The sequence below is a fragment of the Heterocephalus glaber genome, unplaced genomic scaffold (genome assembly GCF_053883595.1).
Source record: "Heterocephalus glaber isolate CG9 unplaced genomic scaffold, H.glaber_assembly_v1.0 deba00001600, whole genome shotgun sequence".
NCBI classification, from domain to species: domain Eukaryota; kingdom Metazoa; phylum Chordata; class Mammalia; order Rodentia; family Bathyergidae; genus Heterocephalus; species Heterocephalus glaber.
In genome coordinates, this window is record NW_028258372.1 from 16861466 (window position 1) to 16888701 (window position 27236).

A 27236-nucleotide genomic window follows, 5' to 3' on the forward strand; every position below is an offset into this window, starting at 1 on the left:
CTCTCTATGACTGTATTATGCTGAGACAGACATCTATATTGGACTAAGTGTATGACTCAAATGAAAACTGATTACTAGGGTGTGGCTAAGTCAATTTTTTTTAGGAAAGCTAGACTGAATTTGGTGAGAATAATTGTTTTGAAAAAAATTTTAAAGAATTTAAATATTTTTAAGAGTTTGTTTATTTGTCTATTTGTTTACTTACTATAATAAGTTTCAGCTGAATTTTCTAGATCAAGGTAAACCCATGGAAGGGGAAAAGAGTATTAGAATGGGAATTAACATTTATAGCAGGTGCTTTAAAGATATGGTCTCCTTGAACTCTCATAACCTTGGAAAATAGGTATTATTCTCATTTCACAGATGAAGAAATGTTTACCTTTATTTGTTTGTTTGTATGTTTGGTGAGACAGGGTTTCACTATGTAGTTCAGCCTGGCCTTGAACTCACTATGCAGCCCAGGCTGGCCTCAAACTCATGGCAATCCTCCTGCATCAGCCTCCTGAGCACTGGGATTACAGGCGAGTGCTGGGATTATAGACGTGAGCCACCACACCTGGAGGTTACCTCCTCTTAAACAGCAGATTTGACTAAAAAGAGCTATGCTTGTCAAATATTCCTTCTCATTTGCGGAGTTCTCTAATGGCAATGACACACAACTTTCTCATTCTTCCACTCCCTCCACCTCTTTTGTCAATCAACATTTGGGCATCAGTAACAAAACAATGATTTTGGTCTAAAGGAAGCAACCCAGACAGCTAACACTAGGATGGTAGCCTTCATTCAGAACTCAAAATACAAACTTTTATCCACTAAGATGAAAACAGGAAAACTATCTAAATTTAAATAATATAACAAAAACCCAACAAAATATCATGATACACATGGCCAAAATGTGTTATATACACCTGTTAACCTCACCCTACCCCACCTCAGCCATTAACCAAAGGGAGCGGGAAAAACCAAATCTAGCAGGAAAGACAATACAAAGCTATTGATAAATAAACTGGAATTTATTTTATAAATGCTAAACTCATTTCTCAAAAGTGAAGACAAAGTTTTTAATCAGAACACTAAATTATTGCATATAAAATAACTTTATTACAGAATAACTTCAATCTTCACATGACTAAAATGCAGTAAAACAGGTGCTGAATTCAAAGTCCTAAAGTGAACTTTATACAGAAAAGAAATGTATATGTGTAAGCTACAGAGAACTATTGCGGGGAGAGGGTGGTGATTTGGATCTGGTTATATTTTTGACCTTGCAAGGAATCAATTTTTGTACAGTTAGAAAGGATCCAGTAGGTACAAGCACCCAATGATAAATGTAAACGTACTGTATACCTAAAATGTACCAATAAAAGAATTTTTTTAAAAGGTTAAAAAAAAAAAAAAAAAAAAGGATCCAGTGCTTTTTTGTAGTGTGAATACAGGCAAACTCTGGTAAGTCTCCAAAAAATTTGATTAGACGTTGCAGTGCCGAAGCAACAGCATTTTGAAACAATTCTTAAAATAAACTTGTTAGCCACATCAGCTTCATGCATTAAATTTCACAACTCATGGAGAGAGAAAAAAAGTCTTGCTTAACCCTAAACTCAAGTTTTAAAAGAAGAACTTTAATGAACTGAGGTTTCCAGAACAGTAAAAGCCTTATGCTGAAACAATTCAGTTCTATCCTTGGCTAACAACTAGATTCTACTACCTACCTGACTTGGACCTGAAGTGTCCTGGAGAAAATATTTTTAACACTTCTCCCTTTATAGAATGCTTTAAATATAAATTTAAAGCTTTGCCCATACAGATAAAATTCAACTTAATGAATACACAAGCAAACCTAAGTGGAAGATAGAGCAAAGGAGAACTCGGGATTTACATAATAAGACAAAAATAGGGCAATCATTATTTAATTTTTGCAAATCTCATTCAAATTTGCAATGTTTTATACAAGTATCACTTAACAGCAATTAACAGAGGTTAGGAGAACATAACAATATTTTTTTTTAGAAAATATAATAAAAATATAATTTTTAACAGTTTCACCCTCAAACAGTTCTCTGCAGTAAAATGCCCTATTTGCTGTTACATAAGTCTATCATGAGAATGTAAATTCTGGATATTCTATGAAGCACTGTGAAACTTTCATAGTGACGCATATTCAAGTTTTTTTAATTATTATTATTTTTTCAAGTTCTTAAAACATATTTTAAACAACTATTATTCTGTTACTATTTTATCATTTCCAAGAGGTTTTTGTTTTTTTTTTTAAAGGAAGAAAGGTTTATTTAGCTCACAGTTTGTAGGGGTTTCAGTCCATAATTGGCTGGCTCCAAGGCAGGGTGGCACGGCAGAGGGGCACCACAGAGGAGAAACAGTTCATAAGGGCAGATGGTAGCAAAGCAACAAGGCTCCAAGAGGTTTTTAAGGATCTTTTTTTGGGGGGGGGGTACTGGGGATTGAACTCAGTTCCTTCAGCTTGCAAGGTAGGCAGCGGAACCACTGAGCTAAATCCCCGGCTTTAAGAATCTTGAGAGAACATTTTTAAAGGTATCTACTACTATTACTAGTGAAGAAAACAACAACAAAAAATGTAGGTAGAGGAAGGACTTAACATTTTGTTCAATATACATGTTAATCACCTTAACAGTAAAAACTCACATGAACTTTAAGATACAAGATGCCATGAGAGTCTCAACATGGAAAGCTGTCACTATAACTAAAAGCAGGATACAAACATGCTTCTACTTTTACCTATGTAAGCTGAAAGACGTTTAAAATACTGGGTTAATAAAGATCTTTTAGTAAAGTGACTTAGGCAGGCTTAATCTAGCAAGGATTAAGGATTGAATCCTTACTAATTAATTGGAAGATCTGAGACATAGTTTATATTTCAGTTTACAAAATCAGAAATACTTATTTTGAAACAAGATAAGACATGATCTACCGAACAGAAAACTACCACTCAGAAATATTTCTCACCCACAAAGCAGGCAAAAAATACAACATTTAAATTTTATATTGGTACCAAAAAGGTTAATTGCCCTGCCTTCTTGGATTAGAAAAACTAAAGCTGAGCAAAAAGTAGTTTTGCAAGTGTTTGAACATGCCTAAGCATGTAATCAGTAAAATACTTTCTAAAAAAATTCTGATTACACAAGTAATACTCACTTATAAAAATTTCAAACAGAACAAAATGAAAAAAATAAGACAGTGAAGGGCCTCAGAAAATCCCTCTGGGACCAAACCACACCCCCTCAAGAAAAACCACATGTAACAATTTGGTGTGCAAGTATCTTTCCAAATCTTTCACTCTATTATAGATACAAAATACACATACCTTGACTTTGCCTCATATTATACACAGGGTTTTACCACCTGCATTTTACATTTAATATATCTTTGACATCAATGTCAGTACATGTTGGCTAGATGGTATTCCATCATTAAATACCATTTAAAAAATGGCAAAATCACTTTTTAAAAATCATTCACATGTGTATGTTTGCAATTTTAAAAGAAAATGGACAGAATTCTAAGACACAAAGATAAATATCTAAAAATATCCCTATCTTTCCACCAGTGTGGAACAGTTCATTCCTTTTTCACACAAAACAAATTATGTGACTGTAGAGATTTAACTATAATCTCCACATTTATACAGAATGCTCCATTTGTTAAGCCTATCAAAAAAGAATAAAACCTTCAGATGATTAATTCACTTACACTTTAGAAACTAAGTCAGCGTACTACAAATACACAGCATGAGCAGTTATATTATGATCCATTTTAGTCTAGTTTCAATTGAATAACAATGAAAAAATTGGATAAATGATAGCAGTTAATAACTTGAAAAACCCAAAAATTCCAGGCTTAGATTGTCAACTTTTAAAACACTGCTGTTTACATTTTTTTCTACTTGGGAGCAAATGCTAATGGAATTCAATGCTGATTACTTAAAGTTCCTTTACATCACACATTCAATCAGGATAATAAGGAGAACATAACATGGTTACTATGGAGTGAGATTAAGACATAAAAATTTTTTGCTTGAAAGTAATGACTGTGTAGCACGTGGGACATTTGTCAACTGCTTTGGCACACTGTTTACAAGTGACCACAAGGAATAAAAACTACAGCAATATTTCTATCCATAAAGATTTTGCAAAGCTTCTTCTCTTATAGGCACCTTAGCTGCTCCTTGGTACTAATCTCTTTCTGCAATGAAGTCTGACTTGATTCATCTTGTGTATTATCTTTCTGAGCACTCACTAGATCTGCAACTAGAACCTCAAATGATACAGAGTTGTTCCCTGAAACTGAATCCCATTCGTATAGATTCTTGTACCGTGGAATTCTGGAAGACAGTATCATCAATTCTTTTAGACAGTGGTGGTGTTTTTTCAGCAGTTCTTACCACAGACTCTTCAAGTGAATGGGTTAAATGAATATTGTTTATATATTCTTGTCCCTTCTCTTCCAACAGATATTTAGACCCTGGATACCACTTAGGGTCTTCACTGGGCTTCCAATCGGTTAGACCTCTTCCACAGTGAAAGCACTCTACTTTATCACCTTCACCAAGCCTAGAGAACAGGCCCCAGCTGCCAGTGGCGATCAGCTCAGTTCCAAGGGGAGGATGCCGGAGGAGGGGCGGCCTGCGCCCCAACTTGAAATAACAACTACCCTGTGCTCAGCATCAAACCCGCTCGGGGGCGCTGCCAAAGTCCCATCACTTCCCAGAGCTGGAAGCGGGTAGCCAGAAAAAAAAAAACAAAGTCCCCTTCCCGTCCCCCGCCCTCCCCGCAAGCTGGGAACCAGAACCTGAGCCCTCATTTTCTCATATTAATTGCATTTCCTTCTTTCTTTTCCCCAACCCCTCCCACTTCCCCTTCCCCTTTGCACCTTTTCTTCCTATTTCACATTATCTATTATACATTTTGATCCTTATTTACACTTTCAGTTTCTCATAAGAGAGAAACTGTTCGGTATTTACACGTGTGTCCAATTTATTTCATTTAAGAGTATCGCCTCAGTGTGCATCCATTTAGCCATAAATGTCTCTAATTTCTCATTCTTTATGACTGAGTAGTACTCCATTTTACAAAAAAAAAAAAAAACACATTTTCTTTATCCAGTCTCCAGTTGATGGGCAAATGGGTTTCCAAGTTTTAGCTATCACAAACTGTGCTGCTATGAACATGGATACACATACATCGCTGTGGTATAATTCTTTTAATCCTTTGGGGAAGATCCCCAGCAGTGGAATAGCTGGGTCAAATGGGACTTCCAGTCCTAGTTCTTTGAGGTATCTCCATACTGTTTTCCACAGTGGTTGCACCAGTCTGCACTCCCTCCAATAGTGGAGAAGGGTTCCTTTCTCCCCACACCACTGCCAAGCATTTGTTATCGGTTGATTTCACGATAGCAGCCATTCTTTCTGGAGTGAGGTGGAATCTCAGCATTGTTTTCATTTGCATCTCTCAAAGGACCAGAGATGCTGAACATTTTTTCATATGTTTATTTGCTATTTCTACTTCTTTGTCTGAGAAATGTCTGTTCATTTCAGATGCCCATTTTTGGATTGGGTCTTTAAAATTGAGAGGACTGAATTTTGTAGGTTCTTTATGTATTCTAGGTAGTAGACTTTTGTCTGAGGAACAGCTGGTAAAAATTTTTTCCCACATTATGGGTTGTCTCTTCACGCTGTTGGTGGTTTCTCTTGCTGTGCAGAAGCTTTTTAATAAGATGAGATTCCAGTTGTTGATTCTTTGTTCCAGTTCACATGCAACTGAGGTTTTCTTCATGAAACCTTTTCCTACGCCAATGTCTTAAAGAATTCTACCTAACCTTTCTTCCAGCCAGTTTAGTGTTTTTGTTTTAATACATTTTTTTTCATTTTTTATTTTTTGGTATTGGGGATTGAACTCAGGACCTTGCACTTGCCAGGCAGGTGGAGGGACCACTGACCTAAATCCCCAGCTCTGTTTTATTTTTTAAATTTTTATTTATTTTTCTTTTCTTTTTGTATTAAATTCTTTTATTGGTACATTGTAGGTATACAACACAATTACATTTCTCATTGGGAATTGTACCTTTATATAATGCATCTTGGTTCTTACTTTTTCCCCATTCCTAGCCCTCCCTTCACGCCCTCCACCTTTCCCTATTTACAAAGACTTTATTTCCATTTTTTCCATTTCTCATCATTTTTTCCTTTCCCTTCTTTCCTTTCCCCTGCCCCTCCCACTACCCCTACCCCTTTGGACCTTTTCTTCCTATTTTACATTATCGATTATTCATTCTAATCACTGGTACATTTTAGGTATACAATATAATGACATTCATCATTGGAAATTTGCACCTTTACATAATCTCTCTTGGTTCTTATTTTTCACCCTTGCCCAGCCCTCCCTTCAACCCCTCCAGTCCTCCCTATTTAGAAAGATTTTGTTCCTATTTTTCCATTTTCTCATATTAATCCCATTCCCTTCTATCCTTTCCCCTAGCCCTCCCACTTCCTTCCCCTTTGCCCCTTTTCTTCCTATTTCATATTACCTATTATACATTTAGTCCTTATTTACACTTTCAGTTTCTCACACCAGAGAAACGATTCGGTATTTACACATGTGTGTCCTATTTATTTCACTTAAGAGTATCGCCTCAATGTGCATCCACTTAGCTATAAATGTCTCTAATTTCTCATTTTTGATGGCTGAGTAGTACTCCATTTTATAAAAACACCACATTTTCTTGATCCAGTCTCCAGTTGATGGGCATTTGGGCTGTTTCCAAGTTTTAGCTATTACAAACTGCACTGCTATGAACATGGGTGCACATATATCACTGTGGTATGATTCTTTAATTCTTTGGGGAAGATCCCCAGCAGTGGAATAGCACGGTCAGATGGGACTTCCAGTCCTAGTTCTTTGAGGTATCTCCATACTGATTTCCACAGTGGTTACACCAGTCGACACTCCCACCAGGAGTGGAGCAGGGTTCCTCTTTCCCCACAGCCCTGCCAGCATTTGTTATTGGTTGATTTCATGATAGCAGCCATTCTTTCTGGAATGAAGAGGAATCTCAGCGTTGTTTTCATTTGCATCTCTCGAATGACCAGTGATGTTGAACATTTTTTCATGTATTTATTTGCTATTTCTACCTCTTTGTCTGAGAAATGTCTGTTCATTTCAGATGCCCATTTTCAGATTGGGTGTTTAAATTTGGGAGGTCTGATCATTTTAAGTTCTTTATAGATTTGAGATAGTAGACCTTTGTCTGAGGAAGAGCAGGTGAAGATTTTTTTCCCACATTGTGGATTGTCTCTTCACACTGCTGGTGGTTTCTCTTGCTGTGCAGAAGCTTTTTAATAAGAAGAGATCCCATTTGTTGATTGTTTGTGCTAGTTCATGGGCAACTGAGGTTTTGTTCATAAAATCTTTTCCTACACCAAGGTCTTCAAGGGTTCTACCTAACCTCTGTTCCAACTGGTTCAGAGTTTCTATTTTAATATTTAGATCTTTAATCCATTTTGATTTTAGTTTAGTGCATGGTGAGAGATATAGGTCTAGTTCTAATCTTTGGCAAGTTGAATCCCAATTTTTCCAGCACCATTTATTAAAGAGGCTATCTTTCCTCCAGTGAGGGTGTTTGGCTCCTTTGTCAAAGATGAGGTGGCTGAGTGTGTCTGGCATTGTTTCTGCATCTTCTAATCTGTTCCACTGGTCCTCAAGTCTGTTTCTTTGCCAGTACCATGCTGTTTTTATCACAGTAGCTTTGTAGTATAGTTGCAGGTTGGGGATCATGATACCCCCTGCCATGTCTCTGTTACCTAGAATTGCTTTTGCTATTCTGGGTCTCTTCTTGCTCCAAATGAATTTTTGGATTGTTTCCTCGAGGTCTATGAAGCATGCTGCTGGGATCTCAATTGGAATTGCATTAAATCTATATAGCAGTTTTGGAAGTATGGCCATTTTCACTATATTAATCTTTCCTACTCAGGAGCAGGGGATGTCTGTCCATTTTCTGATATCATCTTCAATCTCTCTTTTCAGAGTGCCATAGTTTTCAGAGAAGAGGTCTTTGATTTCTTTCATTAGGATGATTCCTAGGTATTTCAGTTTTTTGGATACTATTGTGAAAGGAATTATTTGCCCTATTTCTCTCTCAGTGAGTCTGTCATTGGTGTAGAGGAAAGCTATTGATTTTTGTGTGTTGACCTTGTAACCAGCTACTTGACTGAATTTGGTTATTAAGTCTAGAAGACTTTTGGTGGAGTTCTTGGGGTCTTCTATATAGAGTACCATGTCATCTACAAATAATGACAATTTGACTTCTTCATTTCCTATCTTTATTCCTTTTATTTCTTTCTCTTGTCTACTTGCCGTGGCTAATGTTTCCAGAACTATATTGAACAAGAGTGGTGATAGTGGACATCCTTGTCATGTTCCTGATTTTAGTGTGAAGGATTTCAGTTTTTGACCATTTAGTATGATATTGGCTGGTGGCTTTTCATAGATGGCTTCTATCAGTTTGAGGTAGAGACCATCTATTCCAATTTATTGTAGGGTTTTTATCATAAATGCATGTTGGATTTTGTCAAATGCTTTTTCTGCGTCTATGGAGATAATCATATGGTTTTTGTCCTTGGCTCTGTTGATATAGTGTACTACATTAATTGATTTTCATATATTGAACCATCCCTGCATCCCTGGGATGAATCCCACTTGATCAGGGTGTATGATCTTCTGGATGATCTTCTGCATTCTGTTTGCCAGTATCTTATTAAGGATTTTTGCATCCATGTTCATTAGTGAGATTGGCCTATAGTTCTCTTTTTCAGTTGGGTCTTTCTCTGCTTTGGGGATCAAGGTGATGCTTGCTTCCAGGAATGAATTTGGGAGTATTGCTTCCCTTTCAATTTCATTGAAGAGTTTAAACAGTAGTGGCAGCAGTTCCTCTCTAAATGTCTTGTAGAATTCAACAGTGAAGCCATCAGGGCCCGGGCTTTTCTTAGTTGATAAGTTTTTAATTACATTTTCAATTTCATTGGTTGATATTGGGTTGTTCAGAATTTTTAGGTCTTCTTTGTTCAACTTTGGTAATTCATATGTATCTAGGAATCTGTCCATTTCTTCTGTGTTGTCCATCTTATTGGCATATAGGTTCTGGAAGTAGGTATTGATGATCCTGTGGATTTCTGCTGGGTCTGTTGTAATTTCACCGTTTTCATTCCTAATTGCATGGATTTGGGCCTTTTCTTTCCTTTTCCTGACAAGGTTGGCTAAAGGTTTGTCAATTTTGTTGATTCTTTCGAAGAACTAGCTCTTGGCTTCATTGATTTTTTGTATCATTCTCTTAGTCTCCATTGCATTGATTTCTCCTCTGATCTTTATAATTTCCTCCCTTGTATGAGCTTTGGGGTGGTCCTGCTCTTCTTTTTCTAGAAGCTTGAGGTTCAGCGTCAGGTTGTTTAATTGGGATCGTTCTGTTTTCCTAATATGCGCATTCACTGCTATGAATTTCCCTCGTAAGACTACTTTCATTTGTCCCATAGATTCCGATATGTTGTATTGTCATTGTCATTTAATTGAAGGAACTGTCTGATTTCTTCTTTAATTTCCTCTGTGACCCATTGGTTATTCAGAAGTGTGTTGTTCAATTTCCAAGTGTTTATGAAATTTTTCGAGTTTCTTTTGCTGTGGATCTCCAATTTCATCACACTGTGGTCTGATAATATACAGGGGATAACTTCAATTCCTTTGCACTTACTTGAACATGTTCTATGTGTGAGTATGTGATCTATTTTGGAGAATGACCCATGTGCAGCTGAGAAGAATGTGTATTCTGATTTTGTGGGGTGGAAGACTCTGTAAACATCTGTTAAGTTCATTTGTTCAAGAGTTGGATTGAGTTCTAGTATTTCATTACTTATTTTTAGTCTAGTTGATCTATCTATTTGTGACAGTGGGGTGTTGAGGTCCCCCACTACAATTGTATTAGTGCACATATGACTTTTCATGTCCGTTAGTATTTGTTTTATATAGTTGGGTGCACTAGTGTTTGGTGCATAGATATTTATGATTGTCATCTCTTCCTCTTGGATTCTTCCCTTTACAAGGATGTAGTGTCCTTCTTCGTCTCTCTTAATCAGTGTTGGTTTGAAATCTACTTGATCTACCAAGAGGATAGCTACTCCTGCCTTTTTTCGGGTTCCTGTCACATGGAGTATTGTTTTCCACCCTTTAACTTTCAGTCTATGAGTTTCCTTTTGAATTAAGTGTGTTTCTTGTATGCAGCATATTGTTGGATTTTGCTTCTTGACCCATTCTGCCAGTCTATTTCTTTTGATTGGTGAATTGAGACCATTAACATTGATGGTTATAACTGAAACATATTGACTTGTCATTGTCATGACTTTTTCTTTTTGTTGGGTTCTCCCCCTTTCCATTTAATTTCTTGTCATGCCAGATGGGTTCATTCTGCTTTGCTTCCTGGGGTTGTGATCCTCAATGTCTGTTCCTAGGATATTGTGTAAAATTCTTTGGAGTGCTGGTTTTGTATTCACGTAGTTCCTAAGGTGCTCTTTGTCATGAAAGTATCTTATTTCTCCATCCATTTTGAAAGATAGTTTTGCAGGGTACATCAATCTGAGTTGTAGGCTGTTTTCTTTTAGGGCTTGGAATATGTCAGTCCAAGCTCTTCTTGCCTTGATGGTTTGTGTTGAGATGTCTGCTGTGATTCTGATGGGCTTTCCTTTGTATGTGATTTGTTTCTTTTCTCTGACTGCTTGGAGAACTTTGTTCTTCTGTTGTGTTTCTGGAATCTTAACAATTATATGCCTATGTGTAGATTTTTTTTGATCAAGGCTATTTGGAGTCCTATATGCCTCACTTATCTGTATGTCAAGCTCTTTTCCCCTGCTTGGGAAGTTTTCTGCCATTATTTCTGTGAAGATATTTTTTATGTCATCTGTACTCTCTCCTGTTTCTTCATGGAGCCCAGTCAGTCTTATGTTATTCTTTTTTGCATCGTCTAGCAGCTGCTGGATTGATTTCTCAGGTTCCCTTATAATTTTGAAGCAATTTTTCTTTTCCTGGTCACTAATTGCAATCTTATCTTCTATATCTGAAATTCTGTCCTCACATTGGCTCATTCTGCTGTGTAGACTTTCAATGGAGTTTTTCATGTCCTGGAAATCTATTTGCATCTGTTTTATGGATTCCATTTGTTTCTTATGTTGGGATTCCATCATGTTCCTCAGCTCCTCTCTAGATTTATTAATGATGTCTTGCACTAGGGGCACAATTTCTCCTGTTATCTGAGAAATTATTTCTGATTTCATTTTTTCCAGATTCCCTTTGGTTGCCAGTTCAGTGGGTCCAGGTGGTTGAGTATCAGAGTGTTCCATCTCATTTCCCTTTGGGGTTGCTGTAGGTGATCTGGAAGTCTGGTTTTGAGACTTATTTATGTGTTTTCTCATTTCGACTGGGGCAGGGGGCTGTTAGGGCCTGCACGGATTACCTCCTCAGAGCTGGGTGACGTGGGCCAGGGGCCGGGAGCAGCAGTAGGGATGGTGACCCAAAAGCCCTTTCCTGTGGGCTGGGAGCAGCTGGAGGGATGGTGGCCGGGAAACCCCTTCCTCTGGACCAGGAGCAGTGGGATGGTGGCTCAGAAGCCCCTACCTCTGGTCCAGGAACAGTGGGACTCAGTACCTTGGTCTGGTGGTCTGGTGTCCTCTGCGTCTTTGTAGTGTGGAATCAGGTGGCTGCCTGTCTGCAATGAGGTGATAGGGCGTCTTCCGCACGACTCAGGACCTCGGTAGGGCGTGCACAGACCTGCCTGTCTGCAGCGGACTGATTCGGCGTGTTCTGTTCGACTCAGGACCTCGGTAGGGCCTGGGCAGACCTGCCTTTCTGCAGCGGGGTGATTAGGCGTCTCCCGCACGACTCAGGACCTCGGTAGGGTGTGCCCCGGCTCTGTTTTAATATTTAGATCATTAATCCATTTCAATTTTAGTTTAGTGCAAGAGAGATACAGGTCTAGTTTTAATCTTTAGCAAGTTGAAACTCAATTTTTCCAGTACCATTTATTAAAGAGGCTGTCTGTCAACTACTGAGGGTGTTTGACTCCTTTGTCAAAGATGAGGTGGCTGAGTGTGTCTGGAGTTGTTTCTGTGTCTTCTAATCTGTTTCACTGGTTCTCAGGTTTGTTTCTTTGTCAGTACCATGGTGCTTTTATCACAGTAGCTTTATAGCATAGTTTCAAGTTGGGGATTGTGATACCCCCTACCTTGTCTTTGTTGCCTAGAATTGCTTTTGGTATTCTAGGTCCCTTCTTGTTCCAAATGAATTTTTGGATTGTTTTCTTAAGGTCTGTGAAGTGTGCTGCTGGAATTTCAATTGGGATTGCATTGAATCTATATAGCAGTTTTGGAAGTATGGCCATTTTCACTATGTTGAGCCTTTCTACCCAGGAGCAAGGGATGTCTTTCCATTTTCTGATAACCTCTTCAATCTCTTTTTTCAGAGTGCTATAGTTTTCGGAGTAGAGGTCTTTGATCTCTTTCATTAGGTTGATTCCTAGGTATTTCTTTTTTCTTTCTTTTTTTTTTTTTTGTTTGGAGACTATTGTGAAGGGAGTTGTTTCTCCAGTTCCTTTTTCAGTGAGTCTGTTGATCGTGTACAGGAAAGCTATTGATTTTTGTGTGTTGATCTTGTTTGCAGCTACTCTACTGAATTTGGTTATTAAGTCTAGAAGACTTGGTGGAGTTCTTGGTGTCTTCGATGTAGAGGATCATGTTGTCTGCAAATAATGACAATTTGACTTCTTCATTTCCTATCTTTATTCCTTTTATTTCTTTCTCTTGTCTAATTGCTCTGGCTAATGTTTCCAAAAATTATATTGAACAGGAGTGGTGATAGTGGAGATCCTTGTCTGGTTTCTGATTTTAATGTGAAAGATTTCAGTTTTTGACCATTTAGTATGATATTGGCTGTTGGTTTCTCATAGATGGCTTTTATCAGATTGAGGTAGAGACTGTCTATTCCAATTTTTTGTAGGGTTTTCATCATGAATGCATGTTAGATTTTGTCAAACATTTTTTTGCATCTATTGAGATGATCATATGGTTTTTTTGTCCTTGGCTTAGTGTATTGCATTTATTGATTTGCATATGTTGAACCATCCCTGCATCCCTGGGATGAATTCCACTTGGTCAGGGTATATGGTCTTCTTGATGATCTTCTGCATTCTATTTGCCAGTGTCTTATTAAGGATTTTTGCATCTATGTTCATTAGTGAGATTGGCCTATAGTTCTCTTTTTCGGTTGGGTCTTTCTCTGCTTTGGGGATCAAGATGATACTTGCTTCCAGAAATGAATTTGGGAGTATTGCTTCTCTTTCAATTTCATTGAAGAGTTTAAACAGTAGTGGCAATAGTTCTCCCCTAAATGTCTTGTAGAATTCAACAGTGAAGCCATCAGGGCCCGGGCTTTTCTTAGTTGGTAAGTTTTTAATTATGTTTTCAATTTCATTGATTGATACTAGGTCGTTTAGAATTTTTAGGTCTTCTTCATTCAACTTTGGTAATTTATATGTACCCAGGAATCTGTCCATTTCTTCTGTGTTTTCCATCTTATTGGCGTATAGGTTTTTGAAGTAGATATTAATGATCCTCTGGATTTCTGCTGGATCCATTGTAATTTCACCCTTTTCATTCCTAATTGCATGCATTGGGGCCTTTTCTTTCCTTTTTTTGATAAGGTTGGCTAAGGGTTTGTCAATTTTGCTTATTCTTTTGAAGAACCAACTCTTTGCTTCATTGATTTTTTTATATTGTTCTCTGAGTCTCCATTGCATTGATTTCTGTTCTGATCTTTATAATTTTCTCCCTTGTACAAGCTTAGGGTTTGTCCTGCTCTTCTTTTTCTAGAAGCTTGAGGCTCAGTATCAGGTTGTTTATTTGAGCTTGCTCTGTTTTCCTAATATGAGTATTCATTGCTATGACTTTCCCCCTTAAGACTGCTATCATTGTGTCCCATAGATTCTGATATGTTGTATTGACATTGTCATTTAATTGTAGAAACTGTCTGATTTCTTCTTTAATTTCGTCTGTGATCCATTGCTTATTCAGAAGTGTGTTGTTCAATTTCCATGTGTTTATGAAATTCTTGCAGTTTCTTTTTTTTTTGGTACGGAGGATTGAAGTTGGGTCCTTGCGCTTGCCAGGTAGGCAGCAGAACCACAGAGCTAAATCCCCGGCCCATTCTTGCAGTTTCTTTTGCTATTGATCTCCAGTTTCATTGCATTATGGTCTGATAATATACAGGGGATAACTTCAATTCCTTTGCACTTACTTAAATATGTCCTATGAGTGAGTATGTGGTCTATTTTGGAGAACAACCCATGTGCAGCCAAAAAGGATGTGTATTCTGATTTTGTGGAGTGGAATATTCTGTAAACATCTATTAAGTCCATTTGTTCAAGAGTTTGACTGAGTTCTAGTATTTTGTAGTTTAATTTTTGTCTAGTTGATCTATTTGTGACTGTAGGGTATTGAGGTCCCCTGCTACTATTGTGTTAGTGCTTATTTGATTTTTCATGTCCGTTAGTATTTGTTTTATATAGTTGGGCACACTAGTATTTGGTGCATATATATTTATGATTGTCATCTCTTCTCTTGGAATTTTCCCTTTACAAGGATACATCCTTCTTTGTCCTTCTTTGTCTCTCTTAATCAGTGTTCATTTGAAATCCATTTGATCTGCAAAGAGGATAGCTACTCCTGCTTTTAGGGGGGTTCCTGTTGCATGGAGTATTGCTTTCCACCCTTGAACTTTCAGTCTATGAGTTTCCCTTTGAATTAAGTGTGTTTCTTGTATGCAGCATATTGTTGGATCTCACTTCTTGACCAATTCTGCCAGTCTATTTCTTTTGATTGTTGAATTGAGACCATTAACATTGATGATTATAACGGATATGTATTGGCTTACCCTTGTCATAACTTTTTCTTTTTGGTGGACTCTCCCTCTTTGCATTAATTTCTTGTCATGCCAGATGGATACATTCTGCTGGGCATCCTGGGGTTGTGATCCTCATTGTCTTTTCCTAGGATATTGTTTAAAATTTTTTGAGTGCTAGTTTTGTATTCATGAAATTCCTCAGGTGCTTTTTGTCATGAAAGTATCTTATTTCTCCATAAATTTTGAAAGATAGTTTTGTACATTAATCTGGGTTGGAGGTTGTTTTCCTTTAGGGCTTGAAATATGTCACTGCAGGTTCTTCTTGCCTTGAGGGTTTCTGTTGAGAAGTCTGCTGTGATTCTGATGGGCTTTCCTTTATATGTGATTTGTTTCTTTTCTCTAACTGCTTGTAGAATTTTGTTCTTCTGTTGGGTTTCTGGAGTCTTAACTATTATATGCCTAGGTGTAGATTGTTTTTGATCATCACTAGTTGGAGTCCTATATGCCTCACTTATCTGTATGTCAAGTTCTTTTCCCCTGCTTGGGAAGTTTTCTGCCATTACTTCTGTGAACAGGTTTTTGTTTTTTTTTTTTGTACCAGGGATCGAACTCAGGTCCTTGAGCTTGCAAGGCAGGCAGTGGAACCACTGAGCTACATCCCTGGCACAAACAGGTTTTTTTTTTTTTTAATGTTGTTTGCACTCTCTCCTGTTTCTTCATTGACTCCAATCAGTCTTATGTTATTCTTCTTTGCATCATCTAGCAGCTACTACCAGCTACTGGATTGATTTCCCATGGTTCCTTTCTATTTTTAAGAAATTTTTCTTTTCCTGGTCACTAATTTCAATATTATCTTCTATATCTGAAATTCTGTCCTCACATTGGCTCACTCTGCTGCGTAAACTTCCGATGGAGTTTTTAATCTCTTGGAAATCTGTTTGCATCTGTTTTTTGGATTCCATTTGTTTCCTATGTTGTGATTTCATCATGTTCCTCAGCTCCTGTATTTTTTAAATCTGTGTCTGCTCTAGATTTATTAATCATGTCTTGCACTGTGGACATCTCTGTTTTTATCTGAGAAATTATTTCTGATTTCATTTTTTCCAGTTCCTCTTTCATTGGCAGTTTAGGGAGTCCAAGTGGTTGAATATCAGACTGTTCCATCTCGTTGCCCTTTGGGGTTGCCTTAGGTGATCTGGAAGTCTGGTTTTGAGACTTGTTTATGTGTCTTCTCATTTCAACAGATGCAGCCTGCTGTGCCTTTGTTGAGGCGATTTTTGCTCACCCAGTGCTCTTCAATTCTCAGCCTCTGAGAGGCCTTTTCTATGCTGCTCACCCCTGCACCACTTCCTGGGTTCAGAATCCTGGTCTTCTAGATCCCTGCACTGCCCTGTTTTCCAGGTGGGGTTCTGGCAGGGCCTGTGCACACTTGGGATGGTATCTGGGCATGCCTCTGGCTAGGGCCTGCCCCCCTACATAGCTGTTGTCTGAGAGGGCCTTTGGCTGAGGGCTGTTTACCCGAGTCGCTGGTGTCTGAGTGGGCTTCTGGCTGGGGTTAAAGTTCTCTTTTTAAGGAGGCCAGTTTTCCTACACAGAAAAGGAACAAGAGCTTCCCCAATCTTGAATAGTAGTCAAAATTCATACTGTTCTTATCCTGTCTAAGGCGTGGTTCCAAGTATTTGTTTATCATTTAATGCTCACAATAATTAGGAAACTGAAAGAGATATCAAGCCCCTTGTGTCCCTATGCTTCTGCTTTTTTTCCATAGCATGTTTTATTGGAGGCCCCTTAGAAAACAGAGATACAAGGATTAAGTCCCAATGCTTTCTTCATAGTAGTATGGGTTGAACCCAGGGTCTTTGCACTAGCTACACCCCCAGCCCTTTTTAAATTTTTTTCTTTTCTTTTTCTTTCTTTCTTTTTTTAAGGTAGGGTCTCACTAAATCATTAAGTTGCCCAGCATGGGCTCAAACTTGTAATCCTTCTGTTTCAGCCTCCCAAAAGTGCTGGGATTGCAGGCATGCACCACTACTCTTGTATTAATTTTTAGTTTTTTAATTTGATAAACATTAACATAGAGTTTACTGTTGTAGTCAGGTTTTGCAAGGAAATAGATTTAATATAGGATGCACAATTTATAGGATTAGTTTATAATACTCACCCAAAAAGTCAAATGCAGAGGAGTGCAAGAAATCTGTCCATATGCCAGAGACCCAAAGGATCCAGCCAAGGGCCTGGATCTCACAGCAATGTCCTGCCCAAGTCCAGCTGAAGGCCTAGAGTCCAAGGCAATGTTCTCCATGAGCCCAGCCAGAGGCCTAGAGCCCACAGCAATATCTCACACAAGTCAGTATTGAGGATCTGCACCCAGAAAGCCCAACAGCCAGGGTGGAAGCTAGAAAGCCTGTGCTGGTGGGATGAAGGAACTGTACCACTAGGCTGAGGAAGCTACAATGGAACCAGGAAATGACACTCAAAGTGATGATCAGGGGCCCCCTGATGGGAACAGAAGCCATCCCCAGTGACCTCCAAGGACAACAACAACCAAGTTTGTAAGCCAGCCTAGGCAAGCTTCTTCAATGAAATCTACAGCTAACAATCTTCCCCTCCAGTTCTCTTTTTATGCCCTTGGCAACAATCCTCAGGTGGGTCTTCCATTACCAAACCATGCTAATTCAGTTCAGCTGGGTGTTCCAAGGTGCCCATTAGTTAATCTACCACACTTACTATTTACCAGGCCCGGTGCAAAGTCCTTACAAATAGTAATTCATCTAATCTTTATAACAACCCTGGAAGATATATACTATTATTTCTATTTTATAGATAAGGAAATGTAAACACAAAAAGATTAAGTTACTTTTCCAAACATCATACACCCAGTAAATAAGTAACAGAGCTTGGATTTGAACCTAGGTAATTTGTCTCCACAGTTTATGCATCTAACCAGATATTAATGCTACAAATCTACTACAGGGTACTGATGTCATCGCCAAATACAGACTCTGCCAAAAAAATGTATACACACTTCAGGAAAAGAAAAATCACATATGTTTTTTCAAGAGCTGGTGTTACCCTCATATGGGGCACCCTAGAGGATGTCATATATTGCAGAAAACCCACTACATTGCCAGCCCTTAAAGAAGAAATTGAAAATGCAAATGCAGAAATCTTAATGGATCTATTTTACCCAAGCAGCAGTTCACCATACTAATAAATGTCTGGAAGCTAACAGCCACCATTTTGATCACTTCTTGTAATTGTAGAGGACAAAGGTAACTTGTACTAAATTTATGATGTCTCAATAAATTTAGTATTAAAATATTCATACAAGTTTTTCTTTCCTGAAACATGTATACATTTTTTTGGGCAGACTCTGTATAATCATTCTTTTTCTGTGAAGGGGCGTTTATATACAACATGATCATATAAGAAGAGTAAGATTTCACTTAATCTTCAAGTGCTAGATAAGTCCAAACCACTTGAGTGCATTTTAGAATCTCTCTCTGTCTTACCTCCTCATTGCAGGGACAAAATACCTGACACTCATAAGTTAAAGGAAGAATGGCTTATTTTATTTTATTTAGAAATGTTTATTTTGGCTCAGTTTGTAGAGGTTTCCATGAATAGTTGGCCAGCTCCAAGGTGGGGTGACATGGCAGAGGGGCATGACAGAGAAGAAACAGTTTGTGGCATGGCAGGCACGAAGCAGGGAGACTTCCTTCTTCTTTCCCTTTTTATTTCATCCAGACTACAAGTCTATTGGTTGGTGTCACCCACACCCAGGGTGGGTCTTCCCTCTTCAGTAAATCCATCATGCACATCCAGAACTATGCTAAGCCAATCAGTGGGCTAATCCAGTATCATACACCCAGGATCCAGTCACCTTCCAAAAGCCCCACCTTTGAGCACATGAGACTTTGGGAGGCATCTAGATATAACACTCCCTATGTTGGCAAATGTATAAATTGAGTTTCTTATTGAAAATATAGTTGATCCCAAAATCTGAAGTTGGTCCTGAAATCAACCTTGGCTTTTTAATAAGTTTGAAAAAGGCAGGTTATAAGGACCAGTCTGTTGCAATATGCCATGTGCTGCAGAGGATGAATGATTACTAGGAGACAAGATTTAGTTTAGTCACCAAGAGTGCCCAGAGGGCCTATCTCCACCAAGAATGCCCAGCATTAGGGAGACTCCCAGGAGAAGCCCCAAAGCTGAAAACTCTCCAGCTTTTATTTAACTGTTTAAACTCAGTCAGGGAAAGGACTCCAGAGAGGTAGAAAAAGAAGGGCCATGGAAGAAGTAGAATTAGTCAAACTACCATTTATCTGTTTGAGTTCATGCCCTTAATGATGCAAACATTAAGTCAAAAATAAAATTTAACTTTACTGGATCTGAAATCAAAGTAAAATAAAATACTTTGATTTTCATTTCTTAGAGGAAAAGGGATAGGTAAACTTCAGGACTGGATTGACTCCTATTCTTAAATCAATCTTTCTCTGTTTCTCTCTCTGTCTCTCTGTCTCTGTCTCTCTCTGTCTCTCTGTCTCTCTGTCTCTCTGTCTCTCTCTCTCTCTCTCTCTCTCTCTCTCTCTCTCTCTCCCTCCCTCCCTCTCTCCCTCCCTCCCTCTCTCTTAGAGTTATGGTACTCTCAGTTCATCTCTTGGGAGCTTATTTGGAGGTTCTATCAGGGGAGTACAGCTACTCCTAAACCCTTGACTAAGGAGACTGTCCTCCTCTATCAGGGGTGGTCATTCTCTTTCACTGAGTGCTTTGTGAGGGATGCACGTGGAGTGTGAGGGAGGAAGGGGACACACACCTAGCCAGCCAGATCAGTTGAATCAACCTTGGCAATCAATGGGATGACAGATGTCACAGCTACATCGCCCTCACATCCTCAGTTCATTCCTGTAGGATTCTGAACATGACATAGAATCATCTTTCTGGAGAAACATCAGCATCCATCATTTACAGGGAACTATCCAATCACATGGGCACTTCACCCCACACTTCACACCACCAATGTGTTCATTCATTCAACAAGTATTGTATGACGGCTACCACATATGTTGAATGTTTAAAAATTCTATTACAGTAAAAAAAAAAGGTCATTAAGTCCCCCGGTATACTCCCCCTCATTTTGAACACACATATCCCATTGTTCCTGCCACTTTCTGAAGCAGTTCTGGAAGTCTGTTTTATGAATTTATTTATTTATTTATTTGGTACTGGGGATTGAACTCAGGTCCTTGCACTTGCGCAGCAGGCGGCGAAAGCACTGAGCTAAATCCCTGGACCTTGTGAATTTATTTATGAGATGTGATCAGAAATAGCCAGGCATGGTGGTGCATGCCTGTAATCCCAGCACTCAGAAGGAAGTTTGAGGCCAGCCTGGGCTACATAGTGAGCTCAAGGCCAACCTGAACTACACAGTGAGACCTTGTCTCAGAAAAACCCCAAATAAACAAACAAGCAAAAATAAGATGAATTCTCCCATCAAGTGCCATCCAATAGAAATGCAGGTTCATAAAAACATTAAAGTGTGCCCTCCATCCACATTATCCAACGGATCTTGCACCATGTGATTTCTGGCTGTTCCCAAAAGTCAAAATGAACAGGAAAGGTAAATGTTTTGAATCAATTCAGGATATTGAGGCAGTCACAACAGCACAACTAAAGACACTCACAAGAGAGGACTTCTAGAACTGCTTCAAAAAGTGGTAAGAACAGTACTCGCTTCGGCAGCACATATACTAAAAAGTGGTAAGAACAATAAGATAATTGTGTTTGAAGTGAAAGGTATATTTTAAAGGTAATTAGTGGCATTGTGTCTTTAATACATTTATTTAAAAATTTGAACATTTGCCATATCTTTTGATCATGTCTCATGCCAGGCACTCTTCAAGGCAACTGGAATATATCAATAATAAAAGATCCCTCCCTTCATAGAACCTACATTGTTTCTTCAGTTCTAATTACATTTCTGAGTCTATTGTTCAAACAATCTCTCTCTTGTTGTTTCTTTAGATTATATATGGAAAATGTATTGTCTTTTTTTCTTGTGTTGGCAGGGATGATGCCCAATGGCTTGAGCATGCTAAGCAAGTGCTTTATCAGTGAGGAACATCCCCATCCTCTAAAAGTGTATCTTTTAAAAAAAAAGTGTGTCTTTAGTGGCATGATATTTAATTGTACTTTCTGTTACTTTTATCCATGGATTTAATAAGTTATATCCAGGCTTACTCTAATGGAGTACAACTATGAACAATTTTACCTTCCAGACAGAGTTGTCGGATTTGGCAAATAAAAATGCAGATGTCCAGTTAAATTAGAATTTCAAATAAACAGTGATTTTTAAGTATAATTATATCCCACAGAGTGAGCATATCCTACATATTTAGCTTTTCTAGTGACCCTACCTACAGGTTTTGCAATTTCTGGAGACATTTTTGATTATCATAACTGTGGCTGGGTCTATTTGCATATAATGATAAAGGACAGGGCTCCTGCTAAACATCCTACAACACAGAGGATAGCTCCCCACAACAAAGAATTATCAGATCTAGAAGTCAATAGTACTAAGTTTGAAAACCCCTGTTCTGGTACTACGATTAACAAAAGGGATGAATCAAAGTCACCTGAGGTTTCCCCCACCAGGACATATCAGTGGGGGATTTATACTTTAAAATATCACTCTCACTTAGTTTAGACCTGCACCCCAGGCCCACTATTGAAAGCTAGTGTTCTGTATACATCTTGAGGAAACTAAGAAAAATAAAGAAGCCCTTATTTTTACTTGTCCTTAACTTTCATTGTATGAAACATATCGCAGAGTTAACAGTTTACTTGTGGTATAAAGTCAGGCTTAAGTATGGAGAAGATATTTAACTAACAAATATGGGTCCCTACCTCCCTTAACTACTTTAGTGAGGTTAAGTGCTGGAAAGTTACCTCTATCACCTTTAGGAAGGCAAACTATCCCTTGCTGCAGAAAGTCACTTACTGTGCAATCACACACCCAGAAAAGGGACTACAAGGAGACACCAGGATGCAGTCGGGGAATCTGGCTTCAAAGGTGTGTGAGTCAACTGTCTGGGAAAGATGGAGTAATTAGAACTTTCGTGTTTGAAAGTTAAAAAGATAGAGTTGCCTGACCTGTTGAGCCATGGACCACTCTTGTGCAAGAAAAGGACCTGGGTTATAAAAATGACTTTTGCAACCAACACTGATTAAGGTGATCAAACATCACAGACTGCCTGGGACTGAATGGTTTCTTGGGATGTATGATTTTTCATGCTAAAATTGGGAAATTTCCAGGTGCACTAGGATGAGCTGATCACCCTAACTGAAGAGTATTTTGTGGCATCTGGCCTATGAGCTCATGGATGCCAAGATTCAGAAAAAACAAACATTGATGAAACCCTGTTAAAGACAATCTCAGATGAGCTTATCACCAAGTGAAAAGAATCATTCTCCCTTCAGGGTCTGAGATGGTTTGCACTGAGATCAGGGTGAAGAGCCAGAATCTTCTGTCAGTAGAGTTAGAGCAGTGGCCAATAGCAAAACCTCATACCAGTGAGAAATAATAGCAAAAGTGGTCTGATAATTTTAAGGGCTGCTTACTTGGGTGTTTTATTAGTTAACACTAGTAATTTTCTTAGGTTAGTGGTTCTCAAACTTCAGTGTGAATCAGGATCATCAGAGGGCTTGTTGGGCCTCACTGTCACAGTTTCTGATTCAATAGATCTGGGGTAGGACCTGAGAATTTTTTTCTAATAAGTGATACTGATGTCATTGGTCTAGAAGGGCCACACTTTGAGAACCTTGTCTTAGATGAATCCTCAGAATCTCATTGATTTAACCTAATCTTGATTCACCTAACAATCCAGTCCATGAATAGATGTGTTCGTGGTTAAGTTCTCTTAGACAGCTCTCTTTTGAGTGATGATGCAGCTACTCAAATTCCATCATGTGGTTTGGCCATCTTCAATGTGTGGTTTCCAAGGTTTCCCCAGGGATCATCACCTTCTAGCCAGCACAGAGTAAGGAAAATCATGAAAGATCACTCCTGGATGGTTTTCATGGACCAGGTCTAGAAGTTATAATATTCATCAGGTACATGGCCACACCTATCTGTGAAGGAGGCTAGGAAATGTAGTCTATTTATATGTACAGCAGGACTCTGCCACAGTCCACTCTTCTGGCCACCAAATACCCATTTCAAGCTGAGTGTGGTGACACATGCCTGTAATCCTAGCACTTGGGAGGCTGAGCCAGGAGGATAGCTATGAGTTCAAGACCACTTTGGGCTACATAAAGAGTTCAAGGCCAGTCTGAACTACACTGCAAGACCCTGTCTCAAAAAACCATTTTCTGGGCTGGGGATTTAGCTCAGTGGTTTCACCACCTGCTGTGCAAGCGCAAGGATCCGAGTTCAATCCCCGGTACCAAAAAAACCCCAAAAAACCATTTTTAAAAATCTCTTGTTGGGCCGGGGATTTAGCTCAGTGGATTTGCCACCTGCTATGCAAGCGCAAGGACCCGAGTTTGATCCCCAGTACCACCAAAAAAAAAAAAAAAAATCTCTTGTACCTCTTTCCTATACAGAGAGAACACTCTTCTTTTTCCCCATCCAGGAAGACAACCTCAAGACCTTTCTTGTCATTGCATCAAGCTCAAAATCTAGACTGTCTTGGTGATGGGGTTTAATATGGATTCTCATGGTCCAAGGGCTTATGAATTAGAAAAACAAATTTTCTGTGTCCTTCTCTCCCCTTCATACAGTGGACCCACTGTCGAGGCATGTCCACTTGGAGTGGGTGGCACTGCTGTCAGCATGCTCAGCGCCCACCTTAGCACCACTCTTCTTGCCTGGCACTTGGTTTGGCCAAAGCTTTGGGCATTTTAAAATGGACAAGTTTTTTTTCTTGTGTCCACATTTCTTCTGGAGCTGTAATAAGATGGTCACACCCCACTGGGACAGGCGTTCAGTATTGCCTGTGGGCCCACATTCATGCCCCAATGTATGCACTGGCATTTTCCTGAGACTGTAGCTGTGATTTTCTGGTTGTAGCTCTGCTTCCCTAAAGGTTTCATGGGTGTTTAAAGGAATAATACACAGTTTGTTGTTGTTGTTGTTGTCATTTGTGTGTGTGTGCAGGAAAAAAGAAAAAGATTCCCCTCTCTCTGGATTTCTGTAAGTCTATATGCTCTCTAAAACCAGAAGCTTATCTCATAAGGCCAGTTATTTTATCATTTCTTTTTTTTTTTGGTACTGGGATCAAACTCAAAACCTTGTGCTTTCGAGGCAGGAGGCGGAACCACTGAGCTAAATCCCTCGCCCAAGGCCAGTTATTTTTTAAAAAGATAGAGGAGAAACTGTATGCTCAGCTCTGTGTGTGGATGGAAGGGAGGGAGATGAAGGCAGAGCAGAGGCAAAACATGGCTAAGAGAGCTCGGGGGACACTCAGTTCCTGGTGGAGGCTAGGTGGGCCCTGGGGCCTGCCAGCTCCCCTAGCTCCCCTCTCTCCAGGTGACCTTCTCCTTCAAGGCCGGCCAGAACTGTGTCTCTGGAGAGGGCAATTTTGAGTTCGAGACCCGCCAAGGCAACGAGATCTTCCTGGCCCTGGAAGAGGCCATTGCTGCGCAGAAGACTGCTGCCCCGCCTGGGCCCCCACTTGTGCCAGCCACAGTGCCTGGAGTGCCCACCATGCTGCCCTGGCCCGAGAACCCCAACTCCCAGCCCCACGACTCGCTCCCACCACAGCTGTCACCCAGCCTGGCACTCGGCCCCCTGAGGGCTAGTACGCCGTGCCCTTTGATGCTGTGGCCCGCTCGCTGAGCAAAAAGCTACCAGGCGTCCTGGCAGGCCCTTCCCTGCTCTCGGCAGACCCTTTGTATGATAGCATCAAGGAGCCCAGGCCCCCTGTGCCTGACCATATATATGGTGAGCCTGAGGGCGTGGCCACCCTGTCCCTGTATGACACCCCGCAGGAGTCCCGGGGGGCAGGCATGGAGGAGGAAGGCTACAGCAGATGGGGGCCCCAGTGACCCCCAGAAGGACTTTTCTGTATCTTGCTGACCACAGGGGACTGAGTACTATAATGTTGTACTTAAAGGCCCAAAATGAAGGGGTACTGAGGAGATGGGGCCATGTTGAAGTATACCCTGGGGAGGGGGTCAGAAGCCAGGGAGGAGGGGGATGGGTAAGGTGTGCCTCCTCTTGCAACTTCTCCCTTTGCCTGTTCCAGAGCCCCAGGCTTCAGGGCCTGATGGACTGTTCCTCCCAGAGCCCTCTGGGTGAGTCACCAGCCCAGAGCAGGAGGAGCGCCTTAAAGAGACCCATGCTCCTCCTACTCCTTTTCCACTTCCTCCTCTCTTTCCTGGCCCTAAAGGGAGCCTGGTCATTTAGGGCAGAAGACAAAAACATGTCCACAAGTCACCCTGGTTGATGTCCCCTTCTGGGGACAGCTCTGGTCTCAGGTCCCCGGAGGATGGCTGCAGCTTTCTGCAGGTTTCAGATTTCTGAGTGGCATTAAGTGTTTCTAAAGAAAAAAAAAAAGATCAAGAGAGACAAAGATGGAGGCAGCTGGTGACACACACCCTCCTAAAAGTTAAGCATGGTTACACAACAAGACAAAATGGCTGCTGGCCACATGGCAAGGTAACATGGTGGCGTTCTGGCCCAAAACACAGAGAAAAAGCCATTTATAAACTGGAATAAGTGGAGACCAGGCCAATTTTTAAAAAGAGTAGCAAAATACAGAAAAGGAATAAAGATAGGAAAGGAAGAAGTTAAACTGTTATTTGCTGACGATATGATACTCTACCTAGAAGACCCAAAAAACTCTACCAAAAGACTTCTAGACTTAATTGACAGATTCAGTAGAGTAGCTGGATACAAAGTCAACACTCAAAAATCAATAGCCTTCTTGTACACAAATAGTACTCCATTGTATAAAAAACCCACATCTTCTTTATCCATTAGTTGTTTGATGGGCATTTGGGCTATTTCCAAGATTTAGCTATTACAAACTGTGCTGCTATAAACATGAGTGTGCATGTATCACTGTGGCATGATGTTTTTCATTCTTTCAGGAAGATACCAAGAAGAGGAATAGCTGAGTCAAATGGAACCTCTAGTTTTAGTTTTTTGGGTTTGTTTTTTTTTTGTTACCAGGAATCAAACTTGGGACCTTGTGCTTGCGAGGCAGGCGGCGGCACCACTGAGCTAAATCCCTGGCCCCTCAGCACCATTTATTAAAGAGGCTATCTTTCTTCCAGTGAAGATGTTTACCCCTTTGTCAAAGTTGGCTGAGTGTGTTTGAGGTTATTTCTGCATCTTCTAATCTGATCCATTAATCCTCAGGGCAGTTTTTATCACAGTAGCTTTGTAGTATAATTTAAAGTCAGGGATTGTGATGCCTCCTGTCTTGCCTTTGTTGCCCAGAATTGTTTTTGCTATTCTAGAACTCTTCTGGTTCCAAACAAATTTTAGGATTGTTTTCTCTAATTCTGTGAGGTATGCTATTGGTATTTTGATTGGAATTGCATTAAATCTGTATAACAATTTGAGAGTATAGCCATTTCCATTATGTTGGTTCTTCCTACCCAAGAGCAAGGGATACAAGGGATAGCTTGCCATTTTCTGATATCCTCTTTTTTTTTTTGGTACTGGGGATCAAACTCAGGACCTTGCGCTTGCGAGGCAGGTGGCAGAACCACTGAGCTAAATCCCTGGCCCTTCTGATATCCTCTTTGATCTCCTTTTTCAGAGTATTGTAGTTTTCAATGTAAAGCTCTTTCACTTTCTTTGTTAGATTGATTCCTAAGTATTTCAATTTTTTTGGATGCTATTATGAAAGATGTGGTTTCCCTAATTTCTCTCTCAGTGAATGTTATTTGTATACAGGAATGCTATTAATTTTTGAGTGTTGACTTTGTATACAGCTATGCAACTGAATTTGGTTATTAAATCTGGAAGTCTTGACTGGGGATGTAGCTCAGCGGCACCACGCCTACCTGGCAAGCACAAGGTCCTGAGTTTGATTCCCGGTACTGAAAAAAAAAAATCTAGAAGTCTTTTGGTGGAGTTTTGGGCATCTTCTACATAGAGTATCATGTCATCTGCAAATAATGACAATTTGACTTCTTCCTTTCCTATTTTTATTCCTTTTATTTCTTTCTCTTGTCTAATTGCCCTGGCTAATGTTTCCAGAACTATATTGAATGGGATAGTGACAGTGGTCATCCCTCTCTTGTTCCTGATTTTAGAGAGAA

The 27236-nt window shown here is 39.7% G+C and overlaps 1 pseudogene; it reads left to right on the forward strand.

The window, feature by feature from the left end:
- The first annotated feature begins 22005 nt into the window (after positions 1 to 22005).
- On the forward strand, positions 22006 to 25038 carry LOC110350889 (docking protein 2-like; annotated as a pseudogene).
- Positions 25039 to 27236: the final 2198 nt, after the last annotated feature.